General features: G+C 34.2%; 1 protein-coding gene across 7 annotated transcripts in view; it reads right to left on the bottom strand.

The window, feature by feature from the left end:
- The window catches only part of pio (zona pellucida domain-containing protein piopio), a 121,399-nt gene that overhangs the window by 82,220 nt on the left and 23,711 nt on the right, over nucleotides 1-15,468 (bottom strand). The gene's annotated exons all lie outside the window — the stretch shown is intronic.

Raw genomic sequence — 15,468 nt, 5'->3', positions numbered from 1 at the left:
ACTTAGCTGGAATACATAAATGTGCAAAAATAAAAATAAAAATAAAAATTAGCGCACGTGCAGCATCCGCGCAACATCCAGGCAATTTTAAAACGTGGCGAAGTATTTACAGCATACTTACATACATACATACATGCAGCAGTTGTTTGAATACAAAGTTTCCGCTCACATTTGTTTTCTACTTTAACCTATGCGCCAACCTATTTGCGATGCAAAATGCCAGAAGCAGACAAACAGACCGACGGCCAGACAGGCAGACCGTCAACAGTAAGTAGGCAACCCATTTCTGTGCGATAATTAATTTTCTTCTTTCTACACTATAATTCCATTCGCCTTGGGAGAAGGCAAAATACGTATGTATGTACATTCGGGTGGTCCAAAAATGCAGTAAAGTCAGAATTTTTATTCTTAAAAATCCATAAAAGTGCCCAATTGTTTATTTAATAATGTTTTCATCGCAACTATAATTTCCGCCAAAAACCCACAAAAATCCCGAATTTAAGAATTCTATATCATTTCTACGAAAAGTTTTTTTTTCCATATAAAAATACATGGAAAACTTTAAACGCTTTGGGCGACCTCTAAATATTTTTTGATTTCAAAATAAAAAAATAGGGGTATACTTTTTTGGATATAGAATAATCCTAGGGGGTGAGAACATTACAGTTCCGACTTTACCGTTTTTGGACCACCCTAATGTACATATATATGGATACGCTTACTACATGTATGTGCTAAAAATCGAACGGCTAGACGGTGCACACCCATATAAGCATACAAAAAATGTACATATATGAACGTATGAGTTGTTAGAAGTCACATAAAATGCTGAAGATGTGAAGTGAAGACGAGGAGAGTGGGTTAGCATAGCTTAGCCGTGAGCGACCCCATTTTGTGGCCTTTGCATATTTTCATATAAGAGGTCTTCATATGTGGTTTTCTTGAGATTCACAAATGTTTTCGTAGACTTCTATAAGTATATCTTAATTTAGCGCAAATCATATCAGTAAGTAATTGAAATTAGCATTTAGAAAAGCAGCAGCGAAAAAAAAAGAAATCTACTGAGGATTAAAAGTAAGCAAACGCACAAGCAACTGTAAAAGGCAGGTGATCTAGCAGGCACAGTCGATCGTTGTCAATTAAATAATAAATTTCTTTTCTGAATATATCAGTTTCCTTTTAACTTTTCTCTGATTCACATGTAACTTTTGATTGAATATACAACTTAAACCGAAGATCGGCGTTTATCCTTGACACAAGCAAAATCGAAGCCAATTAATAGCATACATTTATGTATTTCACATCAACCAGCAACATAAATTTATATGTATTTTGGCTGGCTGGCATGCGCCAATGCGCGAAGTTTGTGTCTTAAGTCTTTTGTTCAGCTATGCGATATTGACCTTCTTTTCGTTAATCTTTTCACTTTTTTGAGTTTTATAAAAACTCTCATTTAAAAGTTGTAAAAACTTTATGTAGCCACAGTGAATCAATCATCATTAGCTGCGGTTTGCATTCTTGTCTCACTTTCAAGAATTCCGAAAGTGTTTTTCAAATTACTTCTAACACTTCTTTAAATAAAAGAAAGTAAATTTATCTGTGGTATTAAAAAGTTAATGTTTTGCTGATTACTTTTGAGGGTTCTGCACTCGTCTCGCGAGTCGTCGTGTTACAAAGTTTTTGTTTGATGCTGCGGCTGTGTTGAGTGCGATAAACCATCTTTCTATTGTCTCTTAATCATGGTAATTAAGTGTGGTAACCTACTTTATTTTTACCACATTTTGGTTTTATTTTTTCGTTTGTTTTTGCTTTGACCTAATTTTAATCCTTTTTTTCCAGCAAAAAGAGTTTTGGTTTAGAACTATTGATTGTTGTTTAAAAAGTGTAGATTAGGTCGCGAAATAAGTGTTGCACTTAGTTAAACAACAATGTCAATTTGTGGGCAAATTTATTGAATTTTCGTGAGTTTTACACAAAGTTTAGATACATTTTCACTTTTTTTTTGTTGTAGTGTGAGCTATGTTGTTATGAAAATTGGCCGAAAATTTTAAGTACAAAGTTACAAACATATCTTGCCCTAACCGCCAAAATAACGTAAGCGACATTTTTTTCAAAATTTTCTTTTTGATGCAAAAATATTCCTAGAGCATCTAGATGCATTTTTGCATCAAAAAGAAAATTTTGAAAAAATTGTCGCTTATATTATTTTGGCGGTTAGGGCTCGATATGTACATTGTGAAAAATTCCCCGTGCCAAACACATATTTATATGGAAAATTACAATTTATAATTTGGTGTGATTTTATTTAAACTTTAATTTATGTTTTGAATTATTAAAAAGTATTTACATCAAAATTTTGTATGATGGAAGCTTTTATCTATGATATTTTATTTTAGTTTTTCTTATTTTAAATAGAAAAATTTCAAAAATACGGCATTGAACTTGATGTCCCGGTTTCGTGAATGCAAAAGTTGGCAACCGTGCCCTGAACATGTCTTGTGAATCCTCTAATTGCTTACTTAAGCACCAGTCTGTTAGGTCAATTTGGTAAAATAAAATACGTAGAACTCGACTTACTTAGGTCCATCGCCTTGCATGCGATTCTATAATTTATCTCGAAAGCTCCAACTGTATGAATTGTAGATCAATGTTCGATTCGTGCTCACTTGTAATGCCTAATTGGTGGTGCTCCATTTCTATTATGTGCATATAATAAGTAGCGAGTGACTGGCGAGTGTAAAAAGGTAGCAATTTTCTTGAAAGCTTGTTGCAACATACCGCAAACATACATACATACATACATACATACATATGTGGCAAGTAAATGCATAATAATACATACAAGTATCTGCTATTACGTGCATGCATGTGTGAGAATATTGCAAAAGATTTGGTGAAAAAACGGCGGTGAGATAATAGAAATAAAAACAAAACAAATCAAAAATTAAGTCAAAGCATGCAACAGTCGTCCAGTAGCCCCACAACGGCTTCAGCCACTACAGTAAATGTTAAACGGTATTTATTTGCTGATTGAATGTTTGTAAATACATACATAGTGGTGGCGGTTGCGCTGGCGATGGCGATGGCTATGGCGATGGCGCTTACAGCGTGACTACCGTGCAATGTGTAACCAGACTTTGGCAACAACAACAACAGCAAAAGTATACGTATGAATTAAGTACATAAATGTAATGCATGAAAAATGTTTGCAGCAATTGTGTAGCAATCAGGAGACGGACAGCTTAAATGAGACATAAGGCTGAGAAAAATATAGCGCAAGAATTGGAGTGGTCGACCATTTAACTGTAAATGCACAACGCCCGCGCCTTTGCTCCCCCCCTGCTTAGCTACGAATAATACATATAGTATGAATTTTAAGTTGCCTTAACTTGCCTCGCCTAAAGCTTGGGTGTATTGTTCAATTGCAATCGGCTCATATATTTTCCGCACAAGGACTGCGCAGCCCCAACAACTTTCCATTTTATGCGTTCAATGCGAAAACGAGTTTGCTACTTGATTGACGTCTTTTGTAGGCGAACAAATTTGTTAGTCATACAGAGCATCAAACTAAGACAGGCATAACTATAAGTAGGCCGATTTGGGCTATTTTTCTATGAATATCAAAAAAATAAACGTGTTTTAGGCTTAACCAAATATTCAATATAATATTACTTTTGAATTGCATTTGATGATCGTGATGTTGTTAGTGTCCAGTGTTGAAGTCGGCCATCAAGGCTATCGGAAAACGGATTTGTTTGTAGGTAAAATGTAAAAAGAAAACAATAGACAAAACACGATTTGACTCTGCTTGCCTTTGATTAACAACCAGCATTTAATGAATTTTTAGTGATATAATAGCACTATTGATCTGGCGTTGAATTTTACTAGGGTGTGTTATTTGGGGGTTATATAAACAAACATTCTATTCCTAATTATATAGTCACTTCAGGCGAGCAATTTTTCGCGAGACTGCAACAAAAAATAAGTGACCGAAAGATCTATTGTAACAAACCCTTATTCAACTGCAGGCCATTTAGCTCATGTGCTTCCAGGAACAGTTGTCCTAATAAGCGAAGTCACATAATGTTCTCTGCTGTTTCCTTCTCTTCATTGCATAACCTATACTGATCAGAGTTAACCACTCCTGTGTTTGACAAGTGTTTCATTACCCTACGGTGGCTAGTAAAAAACCTGTAACAATTCTTACTTCATCCCTACTAAAGTGAAGGAGTTCTTCGGTTTTCCTTCTTTCCGGAATGCAAATTTTGGCCTGTCTGTTACCTTCCGAATTTGTAATATTGCGCTTCGTTCTTCACCATTTATAGTAGTTTCGTCAACAGAGCTTCATGGCAGACCAGTAAAGGGTCCGGGCATATGAATCCCTGTGCATCCCTCTTTGCGGTGGAGAATATGACCCGTACACATATGAGTTTTACCCGGTTACTGCAGACGATAAGTATCTTAAGGCTATGAGTAATCATACAGCAGATTTGAGGTGTATGTAGATGTGTTTGTCGGTTGCCCCACTTTCTACTTTATGCTTCAGACATTGTTAAATAACGTGCGCCTCGGTCTTACAGACGAAGTTACCTTGCTGAACCCAGTCCGTTGTGGTATGGAACGCCCCATATACATATGTATTCATATCTACAACCTCTTCAAACAAAGGACCACGCGAAAAAATGTAGAATTTATCCAATTAATGCCAATGTTTGTTTTCATGGTAATATTCTCTAACTAGAAAACTATTGTTATAACAGTATTTGTATTAATTGCGTTGGATTTGTATGAACCACAAGCAGTTATAATTTCGGAACTGATTTTTGAGTTATGCCTCTTTTGAAGAGGGTATGCGAAATGTGTTTGTTTGTTTGTTTATTTATTGATGTATCCTAACACAACAATTTTACAATTATTTTATAGTGCTAGTAACGCGTTTACAATTTTTTGATTAAATCTAAAATAACATATGTATATGATACGGTATACGGCAATTTAGAATATACTTATGTATTTGGAAAAGAGGCGCGGAAAACAGAAGAAAAAATAAATAATAATAAGTAGAAAAAAAAAGAAAAAGAAAAAATAAAATGTATATAATAATATGTAGGAATTTCAGGTACACACAGAGTAAACAAATTTATATATTAATTGCATTCATTGCTATAATAGTTAGTTATTTGGTTTTTAAAAAGCAGCGCATTTTTTAGTTTTCTTAACCTAATAGGAAGAGAGTTCCAAAGACGTATGGAATTGATAAAAAACTGACGTTCAGAGACAAGGGTTCGATATTTGGTGTGTACTAAATGTTCAGACCTCGATGATTGGAGAAATTGAAGTCTTTCGTACAAATAACTAGGCTCCTTAGAATTTATAATTTTGTGTAAGGCAACAAGTGTTCTAACTTTTAATAGGTCATCAAACGAAACGCTGAATAACTTTTTAGAAAATGCTGAGACATGGTCAAGTCTTTTTAGCCCGTACACATATTTGGCAATGTTGTTATAGACAACATTTAACTTTTTCTTACATACACAGTCATAATTTGCATAAATTTCACATCCATAAAGAAGCGTAGGTATTAAGTACGCTTTAGCTAATAGTAGTCTTATATTTGTTGGAGTGAAATACTGTACTGACCAGAGTGTACGAAGCATTCCATACACTTTACCTACTGAGTTAAAGATGTGCTCATTCCATGTCAATGTGTAGTTAAAGATGACGCCAACGTTTTTAGCCCTGTCAACATATTCAATTTCAGATTTATCTAGCCTAATTTTGTCGAGATAATTAATATCGAGATATTTTCTATGAATTACAATACATTTAGACTTTCCCGGATTAAGGCATAAACCATTCATTGAGGCCCAATTAGCTACACGAGACAAATCAGAATTTAAGTCACTAATACAATTACGGACACGACTAACAGAACAGCTTACATACAATTGCACATCATCAGCATAAATGTGTACATTACAGTTTTTCAACACTTTAGGAAGGTCATTAATGTATAGGACGAATAGAAGCGGGCCGAGGATTGACCCTTGCGGTACTCCTTTAGATACGGCCAGGAAATCTGACGTTATGCCGCCAATACTCACAGCTTGAGTTCTGTCGCCAAGGTAAGATCTGATCAGAGCAGTTGCGTGACCTGAGAAATTAAATAAGTTTCTCAACTTAAGGCATAGAAGTTTATGATCCACAGTGTCAAAAGCTTTCGAGTGGTCGAGAAGTGTCAGAAAACTGATGTTGTTGACATCAATTTGCGATCTGATGCTCTCCGTTACATCCAAAAGAGCCGTGGTGCAGCTTCTACTACCTCTGAAGCCCGATTGGCGGTCAGTCAAGAGACTGTTATCATACACATATGCACAGATTTGTTTGTGCAGGATACGCTCGATTACTTTTGACAAGAAAGGCAAAACAGATATAGGCCGGAACTCGTTATTTGTCTTCCGAATAGGTATAACCTTTGCGACTTTCCAGCATTTCGGAAAAACGCAAGTTGTCAAAATAGAATTGATTAGGAAAGTCAAATGTGGCAGATCTTAAGAAAGACTGAGCTTATTCCATCAAGTCCAGCTGCTTTGGACTTATGGAGAGTTGTGTGTATATCACAATTTTAAACATTAAATTACACTAACAGCATAACACAAAGAAATAAAGCTATTTAAATGAGCATTATTTGATACGCAAACCTTGAGCTCGGTCACCCTGGTACTTTACATAATTTAAGCATTGTTTGGATCTTAGTATAATACTGGACTTTAACTAGCTGTATCAACCCAAAGTGTATGTTTAAGTCTCAAAGTGTTATTTTTAATTTCTTGCAAAATTTTCTGCAATTAAAAATCCAACAAAAACCCAATTTGCATGTTATTAAAAAAGTTATTGTCTCTTGATTGAGCGGCTAACCTTCGTTTATTGTTAGTTTACACCGTGGTTTTAGTACAAAAAAAAAGAGACCTACATACTTTTAAATGCAGGTACAATCAACAAACACCTTGAAAAGTATTTGCCACGCAATTGCATGAATTGTAATTTTGCACTATCTCAGTTGAAAATCGTTTACAATTAACATAAATGCAAATCATTAACAATAGACATCTAATGTCCAGCAAATAGAATTGTTGCTCATCATTAACGTTGGGCAATGAAAAAAAAAACCAGCAACTATTGTGGAAATATTCAATCGTTTTAAAATTACTGCTTTATGACTTGTTTGCTGATTTTTTTTTTACAGCCACCCAAGACGCACAGAAACATACATACATATGCACATGCATTCATATGTAAGTATGCAAGGAAATAAGTTGGTCGAGCGGCGGGGGGAGGAGCATTCATGTTAACCTTGACGCGAAATACTCAGACAGCTTTTTGTGCAAACATATGTATGTATGTCGATGACACTAACAACAATTTTTATCATCTCTGGCAACAATATTTGCTCGCTTCTGCCAACTAAATGCGTTGATTTTTGTACGAAAGCAACGCTCCACTGATCACTTCTATACAAATCAGTTTTTCATTTTGTTTTTCTATTACATACACTCCTTTGTTGTAGGTAGCATACATGATACACTCATTTATGTTAGCGGATATACAATCAAACGCGTAGCGTAAGTCCAACACTATGCCGTGATTGCATATTGCATCTGATTTCATCTAACCCAACTACCTGTTTCGTTGAGATTTTAGTTTGTAATCAATCAAAGCTAATGTGATATGCAAATTAACGTTTTTAATGCCGTTACCTTGAATGTTTTTTGATTTTGCGGCTTTTGAACTATATGTAAGTGTGAAAATACACTGTGAGAAATAATGCATAGTAAAAATTAATACTTTATATTTGATTTTCGTTTAAAAATGTTCGTATTTAAAAATAATATTTTCATACAAAAATTTAACATGCACGGATTTGAACGTTCACATCTGAGTATGTATATGTAAGTGTACATACACATACCAAGCATCCCAGCAAGACGAGGCTGACTAAAACTACAAAAATCGGGGAAAAAATTTATTCTTTACTAACTCATTCTCAAAAGTTTTTCACAAATCATGAGTTTGAGAGGCATAGGAAATCACATGTATTGATAAGATTAACAGCTGATAGTCGTCAGCTCTCTCCTTGCCTTTCACACCCTTGTGTCCTGCGACCCAATATATATGGTCGGTTTTAGCGACATCTAGCTTTCCTATAGCCTCCTTTTATGTAACTGTTTATCTACTCACTTGGCAGGTTAGGTAGCAACCCTATGTGTCAGGAATTCACTTGGACAATTAGGAAATTGTTTCTTTTTTTTATACCACATTCTGACGGCACCCAATACTTAATCGATAAAGCGTTCGAGCCGATTATGTAATTACGAACACGGCGAACATTTTACGGCGATAACATTTCAAGAGTACCTTTCCTTCCTCAACATGTCGCTGTGACCCAGAATTCAAATGAGCCTAAGAGATAATTATTCCGACACAACTTCCACCTGAAATACGCTGCAGCATTCCGGAAGCCTGAACTTAGTACACACGGAAAGATCTCAACAAAACCCCTTCACCAATCCTACCGTTCAGTTTCGATCCATCAGTGAAGAAGTTCACTGCTCCCCTCTCCAGAATTTCCGCCCAGATTACACCACCCTTGATGGGGAGTGGGCAGTGAAGAATCTCCTAAAAACCGTTTTGGTTGCGCAATCTTTTGTGCAATCAGTGGCGAAATCAAAGCCCCCTAGCTCTTCTGATTCTTCAGTCCTTAAGTCGGTCAACCAATCGGTTTCCCCGAGTCTATAAGCTGTTTGCCTAAAACGTCGACTGCCACTACATTCAGTATTATGTTAAGTGCCAATGTGGGGGTGGTCCACAGTGCCCCACTAATACCAATTTATGCAGCCCATTGTACGCGCTCCAGCTGCTTAGCTAATGTAGTGAAAAAATAAACACTATCGTAAGTACTGTCACTAGGTTTAATATATTACTGCATTGCTATAAAATAACACATAACATTTTAAAATATAATATATATGAGTATATATGTACATTAGGGTGCATCACCAAAAAAAAGTTGCGGGCTTTCCAACGGAATTATAAAGTGTATTATATTTTAAAACGTCCGTCAAAATATTTTGGAAAAATATTAAAATTTACGTGAGCTAGACCGATTTGAAAATACCTCCAAAAATTTTTTTATTTTGATTACTTTGATTAAATTTTTAAAAATTTGTATGCAGATATTTTAAGCTTAAACTCTTGTATCGTCTGAGTTGATTATATAGAAAAAAATATTTTTAAAAACTACATAGCTTTATTTATAAAAAAAACTCCATTTTTGGCGGTATTTTCAAATAGGTCCAGCCTTAATATTTTTCCTAAATATTTTGGCGGATGTCTTAAGATACATACCATTTTATATTTCCGATGGAAAAACAGCACCGATTTTTTTTTTTTTTTGTATGGAGAGTGACGCACCCTAGTATACATATACCAACACTCAAATGCAAAATCTGATATCATTTTCTTGCTTTCATTGCCCAACAATATCGCTCTTAAGCGTCAAACAGAGTCTATAACCTAAACACATTTACTAACGCCCCTTGGGAAACATGAAATCCTATTCAATTCGCATTGAGTGCATTAAATTGAATAGCATGATTTTGACAAACAGTTCAAAAGTCGCGTACAAAAAGTATAAAAGTGTTGGCGGCGCATTGCAGACAAAACACCAATTAGCCACTCCCTTAGGCACTGGCTGGTCAAACCACCAATTCACCATATAAATATACGAACGTGCGACTGTTGTGACCATTCATCGGTGTTTTTGTATGTATGTGGACCACTCAGCGCACACGCTTTTGTGCGCTTTTTTTTTTTTTTTTTTTTTTTTTNTTTAAGATGGTAAATGTAGACAACGTAAATACGCCAACCAGACTTTCGAACAACTAGAGCTGCATAAATAAATAGTTATTCGTACAAAGTTGCGAAGTGGAGGTCAGAATGGTCATAAATTGCATTGAAGGGAAATAATCAGCAATCGATTTACTCGTAAATGAAAATGAAATGTTCAGTATTGAAAACAAGAAATGTTGCTATTAAAAAAAAAAACAAACATGAAAAATTCGAACTTGTGCCAATTTGCGCTGGAAGTACTGTTACTTTGTGGGCAAAAAAGGATTAAAAACGTGCCACAGTGAGTCATAATTGACGCGCTTAAAATACCCACGCTTATATCTAATTATGCATGAGTTTCAAACAGGCTACATACAAACATACATACATACAAGCCCATACAGGCTTTTACACATACATAAGTAAATAGTTTTCTATGGCGGACACACCTTCTTGCGGCTGCAAGCTGCAACACCCAATGACATTCGAATATGCCATGTGTTCGTGCTATTTTTGTGCTCCATGTGTGTGTGTAGTATGTACATATGTAAGTACTTAATTTTGCGACAATTTGTTTAACCAACATCCGCAATTCCAAAGTTGAAAATTGTCAAACCATGTTTAACAACATTTGTGGTTGCCTGTAATTTATTCGAGTTTTATGTGAAAATTGCAATTTTTTTATTTTATTATTTTGTAATATGTGCATAAATATGTCTTTCGAAACAAGGAGGTAGCACTATTTGACTGATTTTCGTTCAGAATATACCCCCAAGATTTTATAGAAAATGGAAAATAACGATCCACCTATTTTTTTATTTTAAAAATGCTTTTCCATAAATTTTATATGAAGAAAATACATTTTATTTTATAAATACTACAAATATTTAAATAAATAAAAATTTTTTGTTTCAATAAAAATATTTCCATTCAGAAATCTTCCAAACGAAATAATTTTGATGCAAGTTCAAATCTTAAATTTTATTAACTATTTTTTTCAAACCGTGCGTAATGTGGTTACGAATACATAAAATAATAAATTTTTATATAAATATATAAGGGATGACATTATCGGTTACAAAAATTTTTTTGTAAAATTATAAAGTCTTTTAAACGATTTTATATCAAAAATCCAGTTATCCGCTACATGAATTAAAAATATCAAATTTGTATACCAAATTTATAGTGGGAAGAAATATTTTTTTATAGGTAATTTGAAGACAAATATTTTTTTACACATCTAGATAATTCTTTGATGTAATACTCAACTCGGTTAAGGTGCAAAATTTTAAAGTCGAGAGCATCTCAAAAAGAAATTTTATAATTTGGCCCCGAAGCGATGTGCAAACTAAGCAAACCTTTCAAACTCAGCCACAATTAAGTAGTTATAATAGTCAGTCTAGCATCTGATAATATCAAGTTCTAACCAGTAGCCACTGTTCTGTTTTTGGTTTGGTTTTTTTTTAGCAAAATTAAATGACCTGAAATAATCGGCAATTCACTTTCAGACACACTCCACACATTTATCTATGTACGGGTATTAACAAACGCGGGGTACGTTCACTTATACGAGTATGTACTCATAGTTAGTAGCAGCCTCTTATGTAATTATTTATTTCAGTCGCTTTCATTTATTTGCTTTTGCGAATATCGCTAGTCACAATCAGCAGTGATAATCGCCAAGTATGATTAATGCCATTGGTTTAGCGACGGTGTCAGAGCGACTGGGATAGTTTGCATGGAGTTTGTGCAGTTTTTATACCCGAGCGCACTTGTGCACAAGGGTATATTAATTTTGTTCACATAACGGTTGTTTGTAACAGCCAAAACGAATCGAGATAGATATAGACAAATGTATACATAAATGATCAGNGGCTTACCATCTAGCGGAAGGTTTCAGAAGGGTGAAAAAACATATATTTAATACTTGCGCCGGGTATTTAATGTTCGGCTCCGCCCGAACTTAGACTTTCTTACTTGTTTATTTGAGGATTAATGGGAATATTAATTTTGATTTTCAATTTGAAATTAATTTTAATTAATAAAGGTACCTTGGACGAACCATATTCACATCGAAATCAAGCAAGCATACATTCACATCTTTAGTTTTGCGTGAAGAAAAAAGAATTTACCGCAAGACACCTTTAACAGGTATTTAGCAGCAGCAGGTTTGCAATTTCGATTTTTTTTCATTCGAAATAGGCCATGAATTGTCATTTTTGTTTACAATTTACTTTGAAGTGTCAAATTTTGTTTATCTGTTCTGACATTTTAGAGTGTAAAATTAGTAACAAAATAAACGCAGCTTGTTGTTTTTACTCGAATGCCGCAGTTTAATGTGCCTTGAGTTCAGGTATTTTTTGCCAATATTCAGTGAGTTTCGGGATTCCCTGTTCGTTGGAGGTCCTGCTTTATGGGTAGCGAAAAACTGAGGAAGCTGCTGGTTTATCTCTAGGAGGGTATCAAAATTTCATTTAAAAAATTGAATTTTTAAAGATGTTTTGGACCGTTAAATTAGCCTTCTTTATCTAGCCTGTTGACGTAGCGGGGAATATTTGTGTCAAAAATTTAAATGCTGGCCAAGGCATGATAGGGCTTTTACAAACTTTTTTAAGATGCTCGATTGATGCCAATAGCAACAAATGCAAAATATATTTAGTTATTTTTGCTTTTAACGAAGAAAGTATTTTTTTGCCCATTCCATTAATAGCGTGTAATTTTTGAAAATCTTCAAAATTTTACTCAATTTAAAGTTATTAGAATCTTGTTTTAGAATATATAAATAATTTTTATGTAGAGTGTCAAGTTTTTTAGTTATAGGGCCGAAAGCTCACTAACACTCTGAAAAAGTTAAAAAAATCAAAAAATGGCTGTATACAAAACCAAATGTGCTTTCACCCTTCAAGTACTCAACTGATCATCATGAAATTTTGTACAATGCACTAAGGGCCAGCAAACGATAAAAATTGGGCAATATTCCAAATCCTATCGGAATGGCTTAAAACTTGCTACAGTGGGTTTTTGGAGTCGGTAATTATGAATCTGAAGTTAGATTTTAAAAATTTAAAATGCCGGATCCAGTATGGCGAACAATGTTGTGAAAAGTAATCGGATTGGCTTGAAACTTGTTAATCTATGATCTTTGGACTCACTGCTCACGAATTTGAAGTTAGATTTCAAAAATTCGAAATGACAAATCCGATACGGCCGGCATAAAAAATACGCCTGTAGTCAAGCTACATAAAATGCAGTTTCCCAAGCCTACGAATTTAGACTCCACTTTTTTAATTTTTAGGTATTTTTTACTTTTTGTTTCTGTTTTTATATTTACAGTTTTTCTATCAATTACGAATGTAGATTTCACTGTTTTATTTTTTTATATTTTGCTTTTCTTGGTTTTTTATTATATTTATAGTTTTCCGAATTACGAACTTAGATTTCGTTTTTTAACTTTTTTTGTAGTTTTGTTTACTTTTGTTTTTGTGTTTTATATATTTTTCTTACCAATTACGAATTCATTTTTTTATTTCCTTTTGTATTTTAAATTTTTTTTTTTGTTATTTATATCTTCAATCCAAACAAGAATTTAACCTTCGCTTTTGTATATTATATTTTTTTTTTTGTTTATATTTATTAATATTTTATTTTTTAAGATTTTTTTTATTTCTTTAAATTAAGGTAGTTGGATGCTGCTCTAGGAAAAACAAATTAAATTTCAGTTTTAATCATTATGTTCACCATCTAGGAACTTATCTCAGCAACCCTTCTCATTTTGTTCCCCAGTGTTATTACTATTTATTGTATGAAATTCAGGAAGCAAATATAAGCTTGTCCTAGAAATTTGTATGCCATTTCAAAACAGAATTAACAAAGACAAATATAATAAAAATGCATTCACAAACAGCAACTGTACGCCAAAATAATGACAAATAAATGACAGCGTAAAAATCACATTTACATTATAATATTTTTTTTTTGTGTGCGTGCATGCGCTGCTTGTAACAAACAGTTGCTGATAGGTAAATGTGAAAATAATGCAAAACAAAATTTTCATACATAATTCACATGGGATGAAAAAAAATAAAATAGTAGTGTCATAAAAGTCTTTGAAATCATGACAACAAAGTTACGACTGTGAAATGAAATATTTGTATATAAGCAGTAGCTTGATAGCGAAAGTAATAACAATACAAGTAGCAAAAGCAAACTCCACAAAACACAAGGGAATCAAAACTCTTGTTTGTGATAATATTAATGCTCAGAAAACGCGACGGAAGCCAATGACAATGGCACACCACCAAGATGTTGATTTCATATATAAACTATGTTAGGACGGATCAATTTGTATGAGAGATTTTTTCGACTATGCGCATATAGCACAGAAGGATTCTACAAGTAATTCTAAGCGAATTTTCCGAAGGAACTATGGGTCTTAAATCAATTTTGAGTTTGCAAAATTGTCAAAATAGGCTTTAGTGTCTAAAGAAGTGCTTAAATTTTGTATAAAAACATGCTATAAAGTTTTTTTTTGGTGTGAAGAATCCATTCCGGCACTTATTTTTTTCATAAAACTTCCACCAGAGGACGCAACATTGAAAATCGTCACATTTTCTTCGAAACCTACATATTTTTGCAATTTGGCAAACTCACAATTGCTTTTAAATCCTTACTTTCTTCGGCAAAGTTGCTTGGAATCACACGTAAAACCCTCCTATGCTATACACGCATAGCCAAAACAAAAAAATTGGCCCGCCCTAATGTATGCACTCCCCGATCCCATCTAAAGACAAAGTCCATCATCCTGCTACCCAATAACATCCGCAACGTGATCTTCATTGTAATCGCTACTTCGATGATCTTTGCTTCGCTTCGTTTTCCTGCCCATTTTTGTACATGATTACTTACAATTCAGCCAGTCAAAATGTGCGCGGACATTGCACCCGACAACAATGACATCAACAACAACTACAACGACAGTAATTTTCGTACGGAAGCAAATTGAAATTTCTATGCGGGCACGTATGTACATATGTACATAGTCTGTGCTGATATGTTTGTGGGTGTGGATAAACCCAAAGCTGATTGGCTTTAAGTTTGAAGCTGACAAAAAAACAACACGAGCACCTCCCTTGCTCTGCATGTTTAAGCGCTTTTGTTGCCTATCGATTGATGATTAATTACACAAATTACGCGCTAATAAATTTTTTTCTCAATATTTCTGAAGTTGCTTTTTTCAAATGTATGTATGTGCTGCCATGGTCCATTTAAGGTTGTTGGCATTATTTAGAACTGAGCAAATTTTATTACCAAGCACATGTACCTATGTATGTACATATGTGCGTGTGTAAACTCTACTTCTTTGGCGCTCACTTCAAAAAAAAAAAAGAGTTCGTTCAACTTACGCCATCAACGGCACGAAGTCAGCAAAACATATTCCACACTTTTCACGAGAAAAAAATACTAATTGCTTTTCTTTAAATTCTACATCTCAACGATGCGTATCGACACTTCTCTTTACGGTTTCGGGCTGCTTTTGCTGAGCGGCTTAAGTTCGCAACGCATATTTCTTAAGTACAGCTA

Source organism: Rhagoletis zephyria, unplaced genomic scaffold (assembly GCF_001687245.7).
Source record: "Rhagoletis zephyria isolate East Lansing unplaced genomic scaffold, Rhagoletis_zephyria_1.1 Rzeph_scaffold_00011, whole genome shotgun sequence".
NCBI lineage: Eukaryota > Metazoa > Arthropoda > Insecta > Diptera > Tephritidae > Rhagoletis > Rhagoletis zephyria.
Note: the sequence above shows the minus strand (reverse complement) of the source record. Positions and strands in the feature narration are given on the sequence as shown.